The 17,967-nt window shown below is 44.3% G+C and overlaps 1 protein-coding gene across 2 annotated transcripts in view; it reads left to right on the top strand.

Annotated features, from left to right (window-relative positions):
• The window catches only part of stx18 (syntaxin 18), a 160,173-nt gene that overhangs the window by 92,988 nt on the left and 49,218 nt on the right, over positions 1-17,967 (top strand). The gene's annotated exons all lie outside the window — the stretch shown is intronic.

Raw genomic sequence — 17,967 nt, 5'->3', positions numbered from 1 at the left:
CTGACAGGCTTAATGGGACTGTTGTTTGCTCTTGTTACAGCTAGCTTGGTAGCAATGCAGAGTTAGTGGTGAGCTGGACTCTTTCACAAAGTAGGTGCAAGAGTGAGGACACATACCAATGCCTTGTTATAATTTTTCAATGAAGGCGTGCGCCAACTGTGTCATTCATTCTAGATGAAATTCTATTCCAGCCCAAAGTTTTTCACATGCTGAGCTGTAAATGAAATGTAGAAATTCAGAATTGAAAAGGAAAAGACAGCTCCTTTGTCAGCAGATTTCAATTGCAAAGTTTCATTCCATTTTATGCTGCGTTGCAAACTTCTTACAAGTAACATTTCAAGGGTGTCGCTATAAACCTGGGAGCCGATTTTTCACATGACCTTGCAGTACCTAATTTCAGACCATTTCCTAGTAACCCAATATGGTTTCAGAACATACTTTGGAGGCATAAATGTCGCTGTGCATTAGAAGTCAAGAATGCAGAAATTGTGTGCCCATGCTAAAAGTTATTCATTCCCTTTAACGGTTGATATTTATCAGCAAATCAAATTAGGGCCGAGATAATAGCCTGTCATTTTTGGCAATCCTATCTAATTTTCAAGAGAAAACAAAGAAAGTTGCTGAAAAGTCTGCCGGCTACTGAGCGGTCCGGTTATAAGATGTAGTTCAGGAGTAACTGATAAGCAAGGCTTAATGTCAAAGTCACATTAATAGGTTAGCTTTCGCAGAAAAGAACTGAGAGATTGTAGGCCTCTGTAAATTGGACCACACAGTAGGAGGTAGCTAGAATTATATACACTGACCCACATAAACAGCATGGACTGATTCAATCTCAAGGGCATCAACTGTACAGTTACCAGATGGTACTGATTAGTGGGTGGAGAAACTAGAGCTGGTACTAGTTTATTTAATAAGTAACCTTTTGCTCATCATATACTTGCAGCAGACAGTAGAATGTTTAGTCTGTTCTGGTATGGGAATATGAATTGAATATAATGTTTTTTTTGTTTTTCTGCAATTTTCTCATTTATACATCAGCTACATTAAAACCAGTTGTTGGCATGTTCGAGCCCCATTATTCAAGAGCTAGAAAATAGTTTATGAACCCAGTTGGACCTAGTGTGGGTACGGCTATAAATATCGTTTCACAGCCGACAGTTATAACGCAGCATTGCTTATGCAGTTTAGGCAAGGCCGTTATGATGATGATATATTAGTCAATAACTGGTAGCTCTTTTTCGTGCAACATCTCTGCACCATTAAGTGACAAGTGTTGAAAAAAGTTTTCCGTTGTTAGTTTAACCGACTTTGAAACCTTAAATGAAGAAAAATGTTGCCTGTCTCTTGGAGTTTGATTCCCATTCTCTGTTACAGTAAAGATATAGGACTGTTTTTGTCCCAGACAATTGCTAGAATTCACTGCAGATCCACCAGCTTCTGGACGAGGAAATCAGCCAGCATTTTAAGTGGGGCCCCTCATTAGAATTGACAATAGTTTTTGTACTTCTGGGCTGGATATTATTTTAATATCTTGGGATCAGTTACTGAGAGATGAACCATTAATGTAGTTATTACAATGCCTTTTGCCTACAACATCCAGTGTGCGGCAACACCAAAATATTCTGTCTCTGTCTACTCATGATCAAGGCTGCTTTGAAATTTTCGCAGAAGGTTGAGCTGTATGGTGGAATATGATCCTAAAAACATCAGTCAAAATCATGGAAAATGCCTTAATCCCATTTAATAAAATCAGTCACCATGAAACCATTGAAATCACATTTTGATTCCCGCACCCACTGATTAAAAAATATTCAAATCCAATGTAACAAGAACCCAATCAGCGCCCTTTCACCATAAATAAGGAAACCTGCTCACTATTATTTGAAATAAATTTCAGTTATTTTTTCAGATGTAGGTAATTTATGGAAATGCATTTAGCACGAGTACAAATTTGTTCCATTGCTTGTTAGTATTGTGATTTCATAACTTTTTGGTGTTAGCTTTCTTAACACTCGAAAGATTTAACAGCATGAATTTGTTCAGTCACAAATGGCATCCTCTGTGACTGACTGCATTGCACTACCCCTTGTCACTCTCTTGACCAGTCTGCCACCTTTGATATGATTAACCACTCCCATCTTCTCCAACACCTATTTGCTACCCAGCTGAGTGGAGAGCCATTGCCTGGTTCTACTCTTAACTATCTGGTTGTATCTGGAAAATCTCTTGCAACACCCACTCCCCCTTCACTACCCAATGTGTTTGTATGTATGCTGGGTATAACTCCAACCAGTGGAGAGTTTTTCCCTTGATTCCCATTGACTACATTTCTGGTAGGGCACCTTAGGATCTCCATAGCACAGAAGGAGGCCATTCGGCCCGTCGAGTCTGTACCAACCACAATCCCACCCAGGTCTTACCCCATAACCCCCCCCCTGCTAATCCCCCTGACACTAGGGTCAATTTAGCATAACCAATCAACCTAACCCGCACATCTTTAGAGTGTGGGAGGAAACCGGAGCACCCGAAGGAAACCCACGCAGTCACAGGGAGAACGTGCAAACTCCACACAGACAGTGACCTGAGGCCGGAATTGAACCCAGGTCCCTGGCGCTGTAAGGCAGCAGTGCTAACCACTGTGCCACCGTGCCGCCCCACCTTGATGCCACGTTCGGTCAAAAGCTGCCTTGATGTCACGGACAGTCACCCTCACCTCTTCACTTGAATTCAGCTCTTCGTCCATGTTTGGACACAAGGCTTGAATGAAGTCAGGAGCTGAGTGGACCTGGTGGAACCCAAGCTGAACATCAGTGAGCAGGTTGTTGCTATGTAAGTGCCAATGCATAGCGAATGATCAAGAGTAGACTGATGTGGTAATAATTGGACAGGTTGGACATATCCTGCTTTTTGTGGACAGGACAATACCTGGGCAGTTTTCCCCATTGCCAAGAAGATACCAGTGTCATAGCTGTACCAGAACAGCTTAACAAGGGCATGGTTAGTTCTGGAGCACAGGTCTTCAGCATTTTTGCTGGAATGTTGTCAGGGCCATGGCATTTGTTGTACCCAGTGCCTTTCAGACATTTCTTGACATCTGGAGTAAATTGAATCGGCTGAGGAGGAGGCTGAGATTGACCATCCACGCAGCCCTTCTGGCTGAAGGTGGTTACAAATTTTTATTACACAAGAATAAACTATTTTGCATAGATTCTGGCCTCCTGGAGGTGGATACTGAGGCAGGGTGGCGGGTAAAATTGCAGGGAGCCGGGTCAGATCGGCTCCCCGATGCTATCCCATTAGCACAACATTTTATTGATGTTGAGAACAAAAATGGACGATAGGCTGTCCGCACAAGGAGTTGAGAAGCCAACTTCCATAATCAAAGGTCTGTTAAGAACCATTTTATGTGTTGTCAGTTATTTAATCAAAGGACTCAATCAAGCATACTAGAGATGATTGTCCTTTCACAAATCTTTGTTGGCTATCATTTAATGAGTCCATGTTCTTCCCATTGGCAATTCATTTTGTCCCAAGGAGCACTTCCCTACTATCAATAATAGGCTGATTTGCCTGCAGTTATCAGCTTTATAGCTTTGCTTTTTATAATGCTTGCAACCCTTCAGTCCCCTGACGCCACCACCATTTACTGCACCCTTTGCTGTTATCAAGATAAATTATAGGGAGACCCAGGGATTGCAGCAGAAAACTCTTCCTTGATTAGTGGAATGCGTTGTGCAGCTGCATCATTGCCCTCTCTTCAAAGATATACACTGGCGTAATCCATGATTGGGACTCTGAAATCGATAGTTCATTTACATAAAACATTGAACCGTGTATAGTATAAATCAATGAACCATACGCTTCACTATCCTGGTCTTGAAGGGGCTTCCTTTATGGAACAGACTTTGAAGCTGCCTCAGAATGGGAATCCGTTTCATTGTATTTATTACTCAAATAGATGAAAGCTCAGTAGTATTTTTCAATATTTTATTTTTAAATGTTTTCTTCCCTCCCACCACCATTATTTTTCTAATTCCCTTTTCCGAAGACACTGGTTTCTGGGCTGTGGTATGTGTCCTTGGTTGCTCGTTGTTCTCTAGTACCTGCCCACCTGGCTATTTTTTTTTTTCTCTTTTTACTCGGGCAGCATGGTGGCACTGCCGCCTCACAGCGCCAGGGAGCCGGGTTCAATTCTGGCCTCGGGTCACTGTCTGTGTGGAGTTTGCACGTTCTCCCCATGTCTGCGTGGGTTTCCTCCAGGTGCTCCGGTTCTCTCCCACAGTCCAAAGATGTGTGGGTTAGGTCGATTGGCCGTGATAAATTGAACCAAGCGTCAGGGGGATTAGTAGGGTAAATATGTGGGATTACAGGAAAAGTGTCCGGTGGGATTGTGGTCGGTGCAGACTTGATGGGCCGAATGGCCTCCTGCACTGTAGGGATTCCACCAGTGCAGTGCAGGAGGCCATTCGGCCCATCAAGTCTGCACCGACCACAATCCCACCGGACACTTTTCCTGTAATCCCACATATTTACCCTACACCGTTCCACCTTCTTAGACATTTTAATTCCCGCCATCTTAAACTGCCCACATATAAGTGGCAGGCTATTGACCTTTGGAGACTTCATAGCTGAGCCCAACCTATTTATCACTTGTCCTCCAGTGAGGCAATGCATAGTGGTATTGCCATTGGGCTAGTGATCCAGAGACTCTGGTTCAAATCCCACCACGGCAGATGGTGAAATGTGAATTGAATAAAAATCTGAAATTAAAAATCTGAAATTAAAAATCCAATGATGACCATGAAACCATTGTGGTTCACTAACATCCTTTTGGGAAGGAAATCTGATATTCTGGCCTACATGTGACTCCAGATCCACAGCAGTGTGGTTGACTCTTAACTGCTGTCTGAAATGGCCTAGCAAGTCACTCAGTTCAAGGGCAGTTAGTGACTGGCAATGAATACTGGTGATGTGGAGATGCCGGCATTGGACTGGGGTAAGCACAGTAAGAAGTCTCATGACACCAGGTTAAAATCCAACAGGTTTATTTGATAGCACAAGCCACAAGCTTTTGGAGCACTGCCCCTTCATCAGGTGAGTGGGAGTTGTGTTCACAAACAGGGCATGTATATATGTGTCTATATATGCCCTGTTTGTGAACACAACTCCCACTTACCTAATGAAGGGGCAGTGCTCCGAAAGCTTGTGACTTGTGCTACCAAATAAACCTGTTGGACTTTAACCTGGTGTTGTGAGACTTCTTACAATAAATACTGGCCCAGCCAGCGACGCCCACATCCCATGAATGAATGTAAACAAAACCTTCCCAATTGGTGATGATAATCAGGAGAAGAATCTCTGATCAACAAATTTTAATCTACCATTCCTGGATTTATACTGCCTTATGATAAGGTTTATTTTATCATTGTCACAAGTAGGCTTACATCAACACTGCAGTGAAGTTACTGTGACCACACTCTGGTGCCTATTCGGATACACCGAGGGAGAATTTAGCACGGCCAATACACCTAACCAGCACGTCTTTCCGATTGTGGGAGGAAATCGGAGCACCCGGAGGAAACCCACGCAGACACGGGGAGAACGTGCAGACTCCACGCACCCAAGCCAGGAATCGAACCCGGGTCCCTGGCGTTGTGAGGCAGCAGTGCGGCGCAAATAAGTGACTGAACATGGATCCTTCATGTGTGACTCGATAATACTACCACCAAATGATGGGAACAGCATTTAATGTGTTTAGTTTGGCTATGCGTTCAATGGCCTCCAGCTGTGTTGAGTGGAGAAATGAGGTGCCTTCAGAAGCGGATCTTAATGTGCAGGTCAGTGTGATGTGTTCCATGGTCTGACAGACTCATGGCGACAATTACATTTCATAAGTTCATAAGGTGTAGGAGCAGAATTAGACCATTCGATCATGGCTGATACGCTCCTCATCCTCATTTCCTGCCTTCTCCCCATAACCCTTCAACCCATTACCAATTAAAAATCTGTCTAACTTCAGACTATGGTCCTTCAACTTCCACTTTTCCACTCATCAGATCAAATTACTGAATCATCAAAGAAACCACCACACTCTTTATATAAAATTTTTTTAAAAATTCCTTGAATATCCTTCTGCAAAGTCACTGCAGTGTGTATGTAATTAGTTGAATGTTGTGCTGGAAGGTGCTGTAATACCAGGTTTATTGTGCTCCTGAGGAAGCTCTCTTAATTCCCGCTGCTTATGTTGCGTGTAAATTTTAATTGAAATATACTATGGATGTTCTCCAATTAATGTAAAACAAATCCAATTTTGGATGACTTTCTGAAATTAGGCCAAGAAATGCTTCATATTTTAGTAATGAATTGCAAATGTGGCCTGCAAACAGTGGGCAGTAAGTTACCAGCAAAAGCTGCTGTAAGTGCATGATCAAAAAGAACAGGCAAGAGAGAAAGAGTAAGAGACCATCTTGACTGTTTCCCACATTAGCATTACGGAGCCTGGATGAGCACCTCTGTTCTTCCTGACTCTACAAATGTAATTACAGACTGTGTGCTTTGACAAAGGGTCGTCTGGACCCGAAACGTCAGCTCTTTTCTCTCCTTACAGATGCTGCCAGACCCGCTGAGATTTTCCAGCATTTTCTCTTTTAGTTCCAGATTCCAGCATCTGCAGTAATTTGCTTTTATTATTTTATAATTACAGACTTGTAGGGCTGGGGCTGGGGGTGTTACTGCACGGGGGGTTAGTGGGGGATGCATGGGGGTGGGAACCTCTTCACCCTCAGCACCAGGTTTTACTGATTGAACGGTCACAGAGCACATCTGTTAAAATTGCACTGCGATCCTGTGTAAGTCATAGGTGCCCGATTTGCACAGATCAACGAGACACTCGCCTGTTTTAGACAAGGTCTTCACAGTGGGAGATCCCAGGAAAAATGGCAGTGGAGTGGAGTTAGGGCAGTTATTGCACCATCTTAATTTCAACTCCGTGACTGTCCCGTTTCCACTAGGTGGACAGAGTCTCTTCTCTAATCTGATAGGTTTATAAGTACAGCAGTCCCCCCGCCTCTGACTAAAATTAGTCCACGTTGTATGCCCAAGATGAGGGTGAGGTCTCAACCCACAACTTTTTGATTCTTGTGAAAAGAGTCTGCCAACTTGCAAAGCAGGCCCTGTAAAGTAGGACGTGTGTAAACGGTAGAAAAAGACTAGCCAGTCGAACAGGTCGGTTCTATCTTATAGAATCATAGAAACCCTACAGTGCAGAAGGAGGCCATTCGGCCCATCGAGTCTGCACCGACCACAATCCCACCCAGGCCCTACCCCCACATATTTACCCACTAATCCCTCTAACCTACACATCTCAGGACTCTAAGGGGCAATTTTTTTTTTAACCTGGCCAATCAACCTAACCCGCACATCTTTGGACTGTGGGAGGAAACCGGAGCACCCGGAGGAAACCCATGCAGACACGAGGAGAATGTGCAAACTCCACACAGACAGTGACCCGAGCCGGGAATCGAACCCAGGACCCTGGAGCTGTGAAGCAGCACTGCTAACCACTGTGCTACCGTGCTGTCCCTCTGCAGCCATATAATTTCCTGGGAGAATCGTTTGAGAGAAGTTTTAATTTTTTTTGCAATTTAAACAATGAAACTTCTGTACCACGCCATGGGTGGAACAATGGTTAGCACTGCTGCCTCCCAGCACCAGGGATCCGGGTTCGATTTCCGGCTTGGGTCACTGTCTGTGTGGAGTTTGCATGTTCTCCCTGTGTCTGCATGGGCTTCCTCCGGGTGCTCCGGTTTCCTCCCACCGATCAAAGATGTGTGGTTAGGTGCATTGGCCATGCCAAATTCTCGCTCAGTGTACCCGAACAGGCGCCGGACTGTGGCGACTAGGGGCTTTTCACAGTAACTTCATTGCAGTGTGAATGTAAGCCTACTTGTGACTAATAAATAAACTTTTAACTTTTGCACTGTTAAAATTGTGAGCCTGTTTCAAGGTGGTTTGAAGTTTATTAGTGTCACATGTATATTAACACTGTAACAAAGTTACTGTGAAAATCCCTTAGTCGCCACACTCAGGCGCCTGTTCAGGTACTGAGGGAGAATTTACCATGGCCAATGCACCTAATCAGCACGTTTTTCGGACCGTGGGAGAAAACGGAGCACCCAGAGGAAACCCTCACAGACACGGCTGGAACGTGCAGACTCTGCACAGACGGTGACCCAAGCTGGGAATCGCACCCGGGTCCCTGGCGTTGTGAGGCAGCAGTGCTAACCACTGTGCCACCGTGCCGCCAATGTCACTCCTGAATGTCCAGCAAGAGTTGCAGCAACTCTGCTAGTTAGCAGCAGCTTTAATCATTGCCTCGTTTACGGGAAGTGCTTCTTCCCCAATTTGATTATACCAACGGAAATAAACTCATCCATGTTTGTTTTTATGAGAGCAAGGCAAAGTGGAAGAAACATTTAGAGACCCCATCCGCCTGAGTCAGTGTTGTTATATTAATAAATTGCCCCGCCAGGAAACTGCTTTTGAAGCAGAACCTTCTGCAATGAATTACTTAACTGGACTTGTAAGTTAATCAGTATAGCAATGGCTTGCTTATTTATAGCTGCAGCTCATTAGGTTGTAAGCATTCATCTAAATCCGTAAGCAACACAAGAAGCTTCCAAAATGACGAAAGTCTGGCGCACTAATAGATATTTCAGGAAGATCACCTAAACCAGCTTCATATGTTTCATAATTTAATTTCCACACACGAGTAATAAATGGGAAAACCCATGACTATATCAAACTATTGGGAAGTTTTGACCAGATTAGGACAATAATTTTCAAGGGAATTTGCTAACTTGTTTACAAATCAGATCACTTGTTAAATTTTGCATTTTAGCATCCGCAGTGTTCCAGCCCTGAACTGAAACTGTTGTGACAATAGCGTAGCCCATTAATTTTATTCCAAATTTTCTGCCCTGTTGAGTTCAAAATCAAGTGTAATCACTCAGTTGCTGGTAATTACTGGTGACAGAATGGTTGCAATGACTGAAGCGTGCAACAGTATGAAATCATTCAAGGCCCAAGTTCAACTTTAAGTAGCTTCTTATGTATGAAAAATGGGGAGTTGACGTATTTTTAATAACCCGGGGAGAAAAGTAGAATTGTCTTACTAAAGAAGCTAGAAGAATTCGCCGTACGGGCCGTTCATAAAAGCTTTGGCCTCCAAAAGTTTCCTTAATTGTATGAGTGCTCCAGAAGTGTGGGCAGGTTAGAGTTTGTAAGTGCAAGTAGAATCATAGAATCCTACAGTGCAGAAGGAGGCCACTTGGCCCATCGAGTCTGCACCAGCCAGAATCCCATCCAGGCCCTATCCCCATGACCCCATGCATTTACCCCAGCTAGTCCCCCTGACACTAAGGGGCAATTCAGCATGGCCAATCCACTGAACCCGCACATCTTTGGATTGTGGGAAGAAACCGGAGCACCCGGAGGAAACCCACGCAGGGAGAACGTGTAAACTCTGCACAGTGATCCAAGCTGGGAATCAAACCCAGGTCCCTGGCACTGCAAGGTAGCAGTGCTAACCACTGTGCCATCATGCTGCCCCCAATTACAATTATCAAATTATTAATTTAGGTAATTAGCATATTGTTACAAGATGCCATTCTCATTAGAACATGGAAATTGCCTTTGGGAATAGGTGATGAACACTATAAAATGCAAAGAAGTGCAAATAAGAACTAAAGAGAGGACAATTTAGGAAGAAGAACCCAGCATTGGGTTGAATTTTTCATTTTATTTCCTAAATGTTGTCTCGGGCGGGTAAGGCAGAGGGCAGTCTTCCACCTGCTTTGCCAGGTTTTTCTGCTGTATTTTTACTTGGTGACAAAAAAAATGGAAGGAGCGGGTCCCACGACGTCTTGCTCGGCCACCTCCGCTCCTGACAAATCTGTCAGCACTTTGTTCAATTTCTTGTTGCAGCCTTTGATCACCCTCACCGTCCAGCCCAAACTACCGCCTGGGCATGACCCTCCAGCCCCTGAGGGCTGTACTTGCCTCTGTGCCTCCGGTGGGTTGTGTTTGCCTGATTCCCCTTTGTCAAGACCTGTTGTAAACTGCACCAAGGTGATGCCACACTGGCGGGAGGGGAATTTCATACGTTGGGGGGGGTGTTGCAACACTGGGGAGGCCCGCTAAGTGGATGCTAATGGCGATTCCTGACCTTTCATGGTGGGAACCCCATTACATCGTGGGGAGGGACATGACGATTTCAACGAGAAATCCTGCTGGCCTAGAGCTGTTTTGCAATCCCATTGAATGCTCCGCCCCTCCAGCCTTCCTGCCGAAATTCAGGGGTGGAAAATCCCCCCTACCCCCGACATTATATATAAAGTTAGAAGTGATACTTCACACATCAGATATTATGTCCTGAGGACCTGTCAACTCTTACCTGTGGGTGGATTTACTGGTTCATTGAGAGATAGATTTGCAGCTTCAGGGTTGGGAAATGGATGTCCCACTTTTGGATTTTTACACTAGATATTTTTCTCACATTGAGGGGGATCTCTGGTTTGTGTGTCAGGGGCTGATGCACACACAATTACAATTGGTGGCACACAGAGGAGACACATTCGATTATACGGCAAGGGTGGGTATTCATTGGTGGATCCTGCCATCAGGTGACAATGCACTAGATACGGAGGCTATGAAGGAGGCTTGTGGACATACAGGGAGGCTCTGCATCATGGTCGCAACTTTCCTATTCCATTCTGCCTGCACTTTGTTCAGTTTCATATTGCAATCTTTCATCACACTCACCAGCCACCCCAAACTACTGCCCCAAACTCTGTCTTTCCCCTCCACCTTAATTATCCTTTCGTCTCCTGGAGCCACCCACTCCCCCATCACATCCAAACCCCTCAATTGCACTTATATCTGAGCCTAGATGGTTTAGCAACATCTGCCTGCAGATTCTCCTATGGCAGGAGGTATTCTTCCCCACAGAGAGTAACAAAAATTCCCCTGTCTGACCAAGGCAGCCTGGGTGGAGATCGCAGAGGTGGTGAGTATCCTCCTTTGGGGTCCTCCAAAGATTGGGGGGGGGGGGGGGGGGGTCCAGTACAGCAGAAGGGTCAATAATTCCGATCTGTCACATGTTACCAAAGGATCACTCATGGGATCATCAAATAACGTGTCTTTATGAGCGGGCAGCTAGGCTGGGCATGTGAATGCATGATCAGCCTCAGCACTGTATGATAATTGAGACTGTGAGTGCTTGGATTCAACTTACCACTGAGGAGTCAGTATCTATGATGGGGATGCATACAGACAAGGGGATTAGGTTTCACTTGATATGTCACTCTATAGCATATAGTCCTGCAGGAAAAGCAGACTCACAATGTGAGGGAGAGGGAAAGGAGTGGAGTGCTCAACCTGGAGTTGCTCATCCCTTCAGAGGAAGAGGCATTGCAGATCGCAGAAGAAGATGGTGGCCAAGCAGTCGCAGATGGCAAGGCTAGAATAGCTTGACATAAGAGTGAGAATCCATCCAGCCTGGTGCTGGCATGTGGGCACGCAGGAGGCACATGAGAAAATATGAAGCACTCATGGACTCTGCTGATCTTTAATGTGGTTCTTTTTGCTTTCCAGTGCGGGTCCTCACAATCCCACACCCAGGTTACAGTGGGAGCCTGAAGATTCTACCTCTGGGGACAGTGACACAACCCAGATGATGCACTATCATCTTCCACAACCATCACTAGCGCAGTTACACTTACACAGGTCGTGGAGGGTTTGTACTTGGGTTCAGGAGTTTGTCTGGTGAACATGTGGCCTAGTGGTATTATCACTCATCTATTAATCCAGAAAGTCAGCTAATGTTCAGAGGACCTGGGTTCGAATCCCGCCACGACAGATGGTAGAATTTGAGTTCAATAAGAAACATCTGGAATTAAGATCTACTTCCCTACTTTTATGCTCTATTGCAATAAAGTCTAAAATTTGTGATGGCCTAGTGGTATTATCGCGAGACAATTAATCCAGAAACTCAGCTAATGTTCTGGGGACCTGGGTTCGAATCCTGCCACAGCAGTGGTGGAATTTGAGTTCAATAAAAAATATCTGGAATTAAGAATGACCACGAAACCATTGCCGGTTGTTGAAAAAATCCATTTGGTTCACTAATGTCCCTTAGTGAAGGAAATCTGCCGTCCTTACCTGGTCTGGCCTACAGGTGACTCCAGAACCACAGCAATGTGGTTGACTCTCAACTTCCCTCGGGCAACTAGAGATGGGCAATAAATGCTGGCCAACCAGCGACCTCCATGTCCTACGAATGAATTCAAAAATATATTTCCCACACATCCCAACAGCTGAGGTGAACTGTGTCAGCTAATTTCCCTCACACTCGGAGGATTGCTGAGAAGTATCGACACGAAATTCAAATTAAAACCTTTAAATTCAGAGGAGACATATCTCTTTTTTGCTTCAAGTGAAGGATTGTTTGGTAAGTAAAGTTAACAGCCTGTAAGCCACAGCATTTTCAGAGTAATTGTTTGCCTTTTTGAAGCAATTGATCAGTTTATGCAACCTTTCTAGATTGATCTACATGAAGCAGGAGCAAACTTTTTCTATTAAGCAGATCACAAAGCTTAATATTACCTAGAAATTTAAAATGAGGATCATGTGAAAGCCCCTCTTGAACAAGGAAAAGTGGCCTCAGCGGTGACATAAAAAGAACGTAGGCAAAGGAAAGGAAAACTTAATAAAGGAAGTGAATGAGAATAATGTGTACTGTACATTTGGAACCATTCCTTTCAGAGAAACTGATCTATTTTCAGCAGTGGAGGTGAACAAGTTGTTCATAAAAACCTTTTAGTGTTAGATTTGTTGCTGCAGGGCTCAGAACTGAAGCTTCAGAACATCCAAACAACTTGAGTTTTCTGATTTCAAACAGGTGGAACCAGGGTTATTACCAAGCCAAAATCAAAACATTACGGATGGTGGAATTCTGAAATAACAGTGCTGACGACAAGTCGATGAGGCATTAGCTGTGTTTCTCTCTCCACAGAAGCTACCAGACCTGCTGAGTCATTTCAGCATTTTCTGGTTTTATTTCAGGGTTAGCAACCAATTTGAGAGAAGTTAAGCCTGCCCTGTGTGCATGTAGCAGTTAGCACTATCTGAGTCTTGAGTTTTTTGTAAAGTTAGAATGAGCCATAGAATCCTTACAATGCAGAAAGAGGCCTGTCAAATCTGCACCGACTCTCTGAAAGAGCTTCCCACCCAGGCTCTCCCCTCTGCCCTATCCCCATAAACCCACGCATTTACCATGGCTAATCCACCTAACCTACACACCTTTGGACACCAAGGGGCAATTTAGCATGGCCAATCCACCTAACCTACGCATCTTTGGACTGTGGGAGGAAACCGGAGTACCCGGAGGAAACCTATGCAGACACGGGAGAACGTGCAACTCCATACAGTCACTCAAGTCCAGAATTTAACCTGGGTCCCTGGCGCCATGCCATCATGCCGCCCATTTAAGTTTAGATGCTAACAATAAAAGTTACTTAATGGGAGTACATCGCCGTAAGCAGAAAAAATTCCAGAGTTTCACGAAACATCGTCTTATCTATTTAATCTGGTATTTTATTTTTTTTGTTCATAGGATGTCAGCTTTACTGACAAGGCGAGCATTTATTGCCCATCTCTAATTGTCCTTGAATTTATGTCTATGTTTTGAGGTCTATCCCACATGTCTATGAAATCTTAGCATTTTGTATCGAAATTTAATCTATAAAAGTGAAGTTTATTTATTAGTCACAAGTAAGGCTGCAATGAAGTTACTGTGAAATTCCTCTAGCCACCACAGTCCAGCGCCTGTTCAGGTCAATGCACCCCCCCAACCAGCACGTCTTTCAGAATGTGGGAGGAAACTGGAGCACCCGTGGGGAGAACGTGCTAATTCCACACAGACAGTGACCCATGCCAGGAATCGAACCCAGGTCCCTGGCGCTGTGGAGCAGCAGTGCTAACCACTGTGCTACCGTGCCGCCCCATCTGTATCCCCTGTTTCTCTTTGAGTATCTCTCTTCTTCATCTATCTCTTTCAATGTCATCAATATATATTTGTTGTAAAATGGTCCATCTAGTATGTATATCCTTTCCATCATGCTTCATGCTCACATTCCTGTGTGTCACGTGTTTAATTTAAATTATAGAAAGAGAGATAAACATTGGAGTCACAAAGTTCTGTAACCTCTAAGTAGCCTTACCAGTGATGGTTCAAAGCAAAGACAGCCATTCAATCCAGCAGCTGCAAACTGCAACCTCTGACTGATCTTGCCAATCAAGCTTTAAAAATAGGAAGAAACAAGACAGGTTTGTGACCTAGAGTGAGAAAAGCAATTAAACTCCGGTGTCGCCCACTGTTTACATCATGGCAGTTAGCCTCTACGGCCTTGAAAGGACATGGCTGCAGTTAAATAGAACCTTCTACAATAGATAATATAACATGTTCATTATAAAACAGCATGTCAGCCAACCTATCGTGCAGAGTGCCACAGGGAGCATGTCAGCTGTGGCTCACCTGGTAACACTCTTACCCTTTAAGTCACAAGGATGCCGGTTCAACTCTGACTCCAGAGACTTGAACGTGGAAATCTTGATTAACACTCCAGTGCAGTGCTGAGAGAGTGCGGCACTGTCGGAGGTGCCAATTTTCCGATGAGGTGTTAAACTGAGACCCTGCCTGCTCTGTTAAGGTGGATGCAAAAGATCCCGGGACACTTTGTTGAAGAAGACTTGGGGAGCTATTTCCAATATTTGTACCTCAAGAAATACCACAATAACAAATGGTCTGGTCATTTTACACATTGTTCCTGGTGAGAACTTGGTGGGGATAAATTGGCTGCCATGTTTCCCACATTACGGCTGTTGACAATACTTCAGAAGTGCTTGGTTCGCTGTAAAGCACTTTGGGATGGCCTCAGGTCGTGAAATGTCCTATATAAAAATTCAAGTCTTTTTTCATAGCAGTGTATTAAAAGGAATACCCCAGTTTGTGCAGATGTCACACTTCATTACTGTTGAAAATCAATCTAAATATGTTAGGTGCCCGATGTTGTAACCTGAGACTGACGAGCTCTTTGCAATACGGTCACTTCCCTAGCCAAGCTATGGCTAATCACTAGTATATATTATCAAAGCAGCATGTGCGTATCTCTATGCTGGAGACTGAACTCTCATTCTCCGGCTCACTTACCTTACTCTTCTCAGGAATGCTACTTTAAAATAGTTCCCAGTGTATAAAACCTACTTTGTTCTTTTTGAATCAATGTCGCAATTGAACACATTAGCACTTTGATTCCTACTGCCATTGACAGAACAAAGTAATCTGCTCTCGTAGCTCTGATAAAGTAGAAGCAAAACAAATAACAGTGCCAGAAGTTGAGACAATTTGGGCGACTTGTTTTGAGTGCTGGCTCAGTTGCTCTATTTCTTGTCTTAACTTCCTAACTTTTCTGCCCAGCCCAATTGCTCTTGGATGCTCCAATACTCGGGGCTTGGTCCTGTGTCCTGGGGAGAATCCACCGTCTACTTTTAGCTCCCTGCTCTTGATCACCATTGCCACCATTCTGTATCTCCCCTCTGTGTTCTCTACTGCCACAGTGCAGCTATAACCCACTCTTCTTCCTTTGGACCTAAGCCCTCACCCATCTCCTATACACCAAGTTCCCAATAATTGAATTATCTCACCCACTGCTTCCAATTCTCCCAGGGATGCACAAGACTTTATTACGCACCCACCAATAAAGTATTTTCAGACCCCCAAGCATTCTTGCAGTCAATCTTTCTCTATTGCTCCCACGTCCAGTTCTCCTCTCTGCCTCCTAGACCTAAGTAGCTCTACCCACTAGTTTTTATACAGTAGCTGGAAGGAATGAACTCTTTGGAGATTAACTTCCATTTAGCATATTAACTGCCTCTTAGCATATTAACTCCTTCATCCAGATCATTTTTTTAAAAAAAGCAAATGAGAGTGTCTGAGACACTAAGGCTATGGGCCTTTAAAATATTCCAGCAACAGTAATGAAGATTTGCGCTCCAGAACTAGCCGTGTTCCTAGCCAAGCTGTTCCAGTACAGCTGCAAAACTGGCAACTAGCCACCAATGTGAAAATTTGCCCTGGTATGTCCTGTCCACAAAAAAGCAGGACAAATCTGACCCTGTCCCATCAGTCTACTCTCAATCATCAGCAAAGTGATGGATGTTGTTATCGACAGTGCCATCAAGTGGCACTTACTCAGCAATAACCTGCTCATGGACACTCAGTTTGGGTTCCGCCAGGGCCACTCAGATCATGACCTCATTAGAGTCTTGGTCCCAAACAAGGACAAAAGAGCTGAACTCAAGAGGTGAGGTAGGGGTGACTGCCCTTGACATCAAGGTAACTTTTGATCGAGTTGTAGCATCAAGGAGCTCTTGCAAAACGAGTCAATGGGAATCTGGAGAAAACGCTCCAATAGTTGGGGTCATACTTAGCACAAAAGAAGATGGTTGTGGTTGTTGGAGTTCAATCACCTCAGTCCAGGGATGTCGCTACAGAAGTTCCTCAGGATAGTGTCTTAGGCCAAAACCATCTTCAGCTGTTTCACCAATGACCTACCCTCCACTATAAGGTCAGAATTGGGGATGTTCACTGATGATTGCACATTTTTCAGCACCATTTGGAACTTTCAGATTTTATAGCAGTCTTTGCCCATATGCAGCAAGACCTGGACAACATTCAGACTTGGGCTGATAAGTGGCAAGTAACATTTGCACATGTAATTGCCAGGCAATGATCATCTCCAACAAGAGAGAATCTAACCATTTCTTCATTACAATTGCTGAATCCCCCACTGTCAACATCTTATGGGTTTACCATTGACCAGAAACTGAATTGTACCAGCCATATAAATACTATGGCAATAAGAGCAGGTCAGAGGCTGGGGATCCTGTAGAAAGTAATTCACCTCCTGACTCCCGCAAAGCCTGTCCACAAGGCACATCAGGGTGTGATGGAATACTCTCCATTTGCCTGGATGAGTGCAGCTCCAATAACACTCAAGATGCTCAACCATCCAGGACAAAGCAGCCCACTTCATTGGCACAGTATTCATCACCTTAAACATTCACTCCCTCCATCACTAATGCATGGCGGCAGCAGTTTCTACAAAATGCGCTGCAGCGACTCATCAAGGCTCTTTCGACAGATCCTCCCAAATCTTTGACCTCTACCACCTAAAAAGACACGGTAGCAGATCCATGGGGACACCACCACCCACAAGTTCCCCTCCAAAACACACCCCATCCTGACTTGGAGCCATGTTGCTGTTCTTTCACTGTCGCTGGGTCAGAATTCTAGAACTCACTCCCGAATAACACTGTGTACCTACACCACATGGACTGCAGCAGTTCAAGGTGGTGGCTAACCAGTGGCTAACCCACAACTTATGACATTTTTTTAAAACTTAAAAATAAAATTAATAGTAACTCTTATTTTTCCTAAATCCCTTCCTTGACTTCTCTATCTCCATTTCTCGTATTTTGCTTTTAGTCACTTGGTAGTACAGAACTTGAGTAATGATGCAACAGAACACATGTTGTCGAAGCTTTATGCTACATATATTAATAATGATGTGGAGATGCCGGCGTTGGACTGGGGGACAGACATATATTAATACACAGGGCCCTGTTCTTCGCAGACAGGAAGAGTATGTACACACATTGCGCCTGTTTCAACTAAACAAAATAGGTGACAACCATTCTCTGGCTCGTTCCCCGTAGCAATACCTTGTTCAATCAGATTCAGCCTGTCCGATTTGAATTTAAATGAAGCTGGGCTGTTAGCTGTCAGTCATTAGTTAACTGGTACACTCTCCATGGCAAATCCTCTACTCATTAGAGTCCACTTGTCAA

The sequence above is a fragment of the Mustelus asterias genome, chromosome 1 (genome assembly GCF_964213995.1).
Source record: "Mustelus asterias chromosome 1, sMusAst1.hap1.1, whole genome shotgun sequence".
Taxonomy (NCBI): Eukaryota; Metazoa; Chordata; class Chondrichthyes; order Carcharhiniformes; family Triakidae; genus Mustelus; species Mustelus asterias.
The sequence above is the reverse complement of the archived record's forward strand: the minus strand, read 5'-3'. Positions and strand labels throughout refer to the sequence as shown.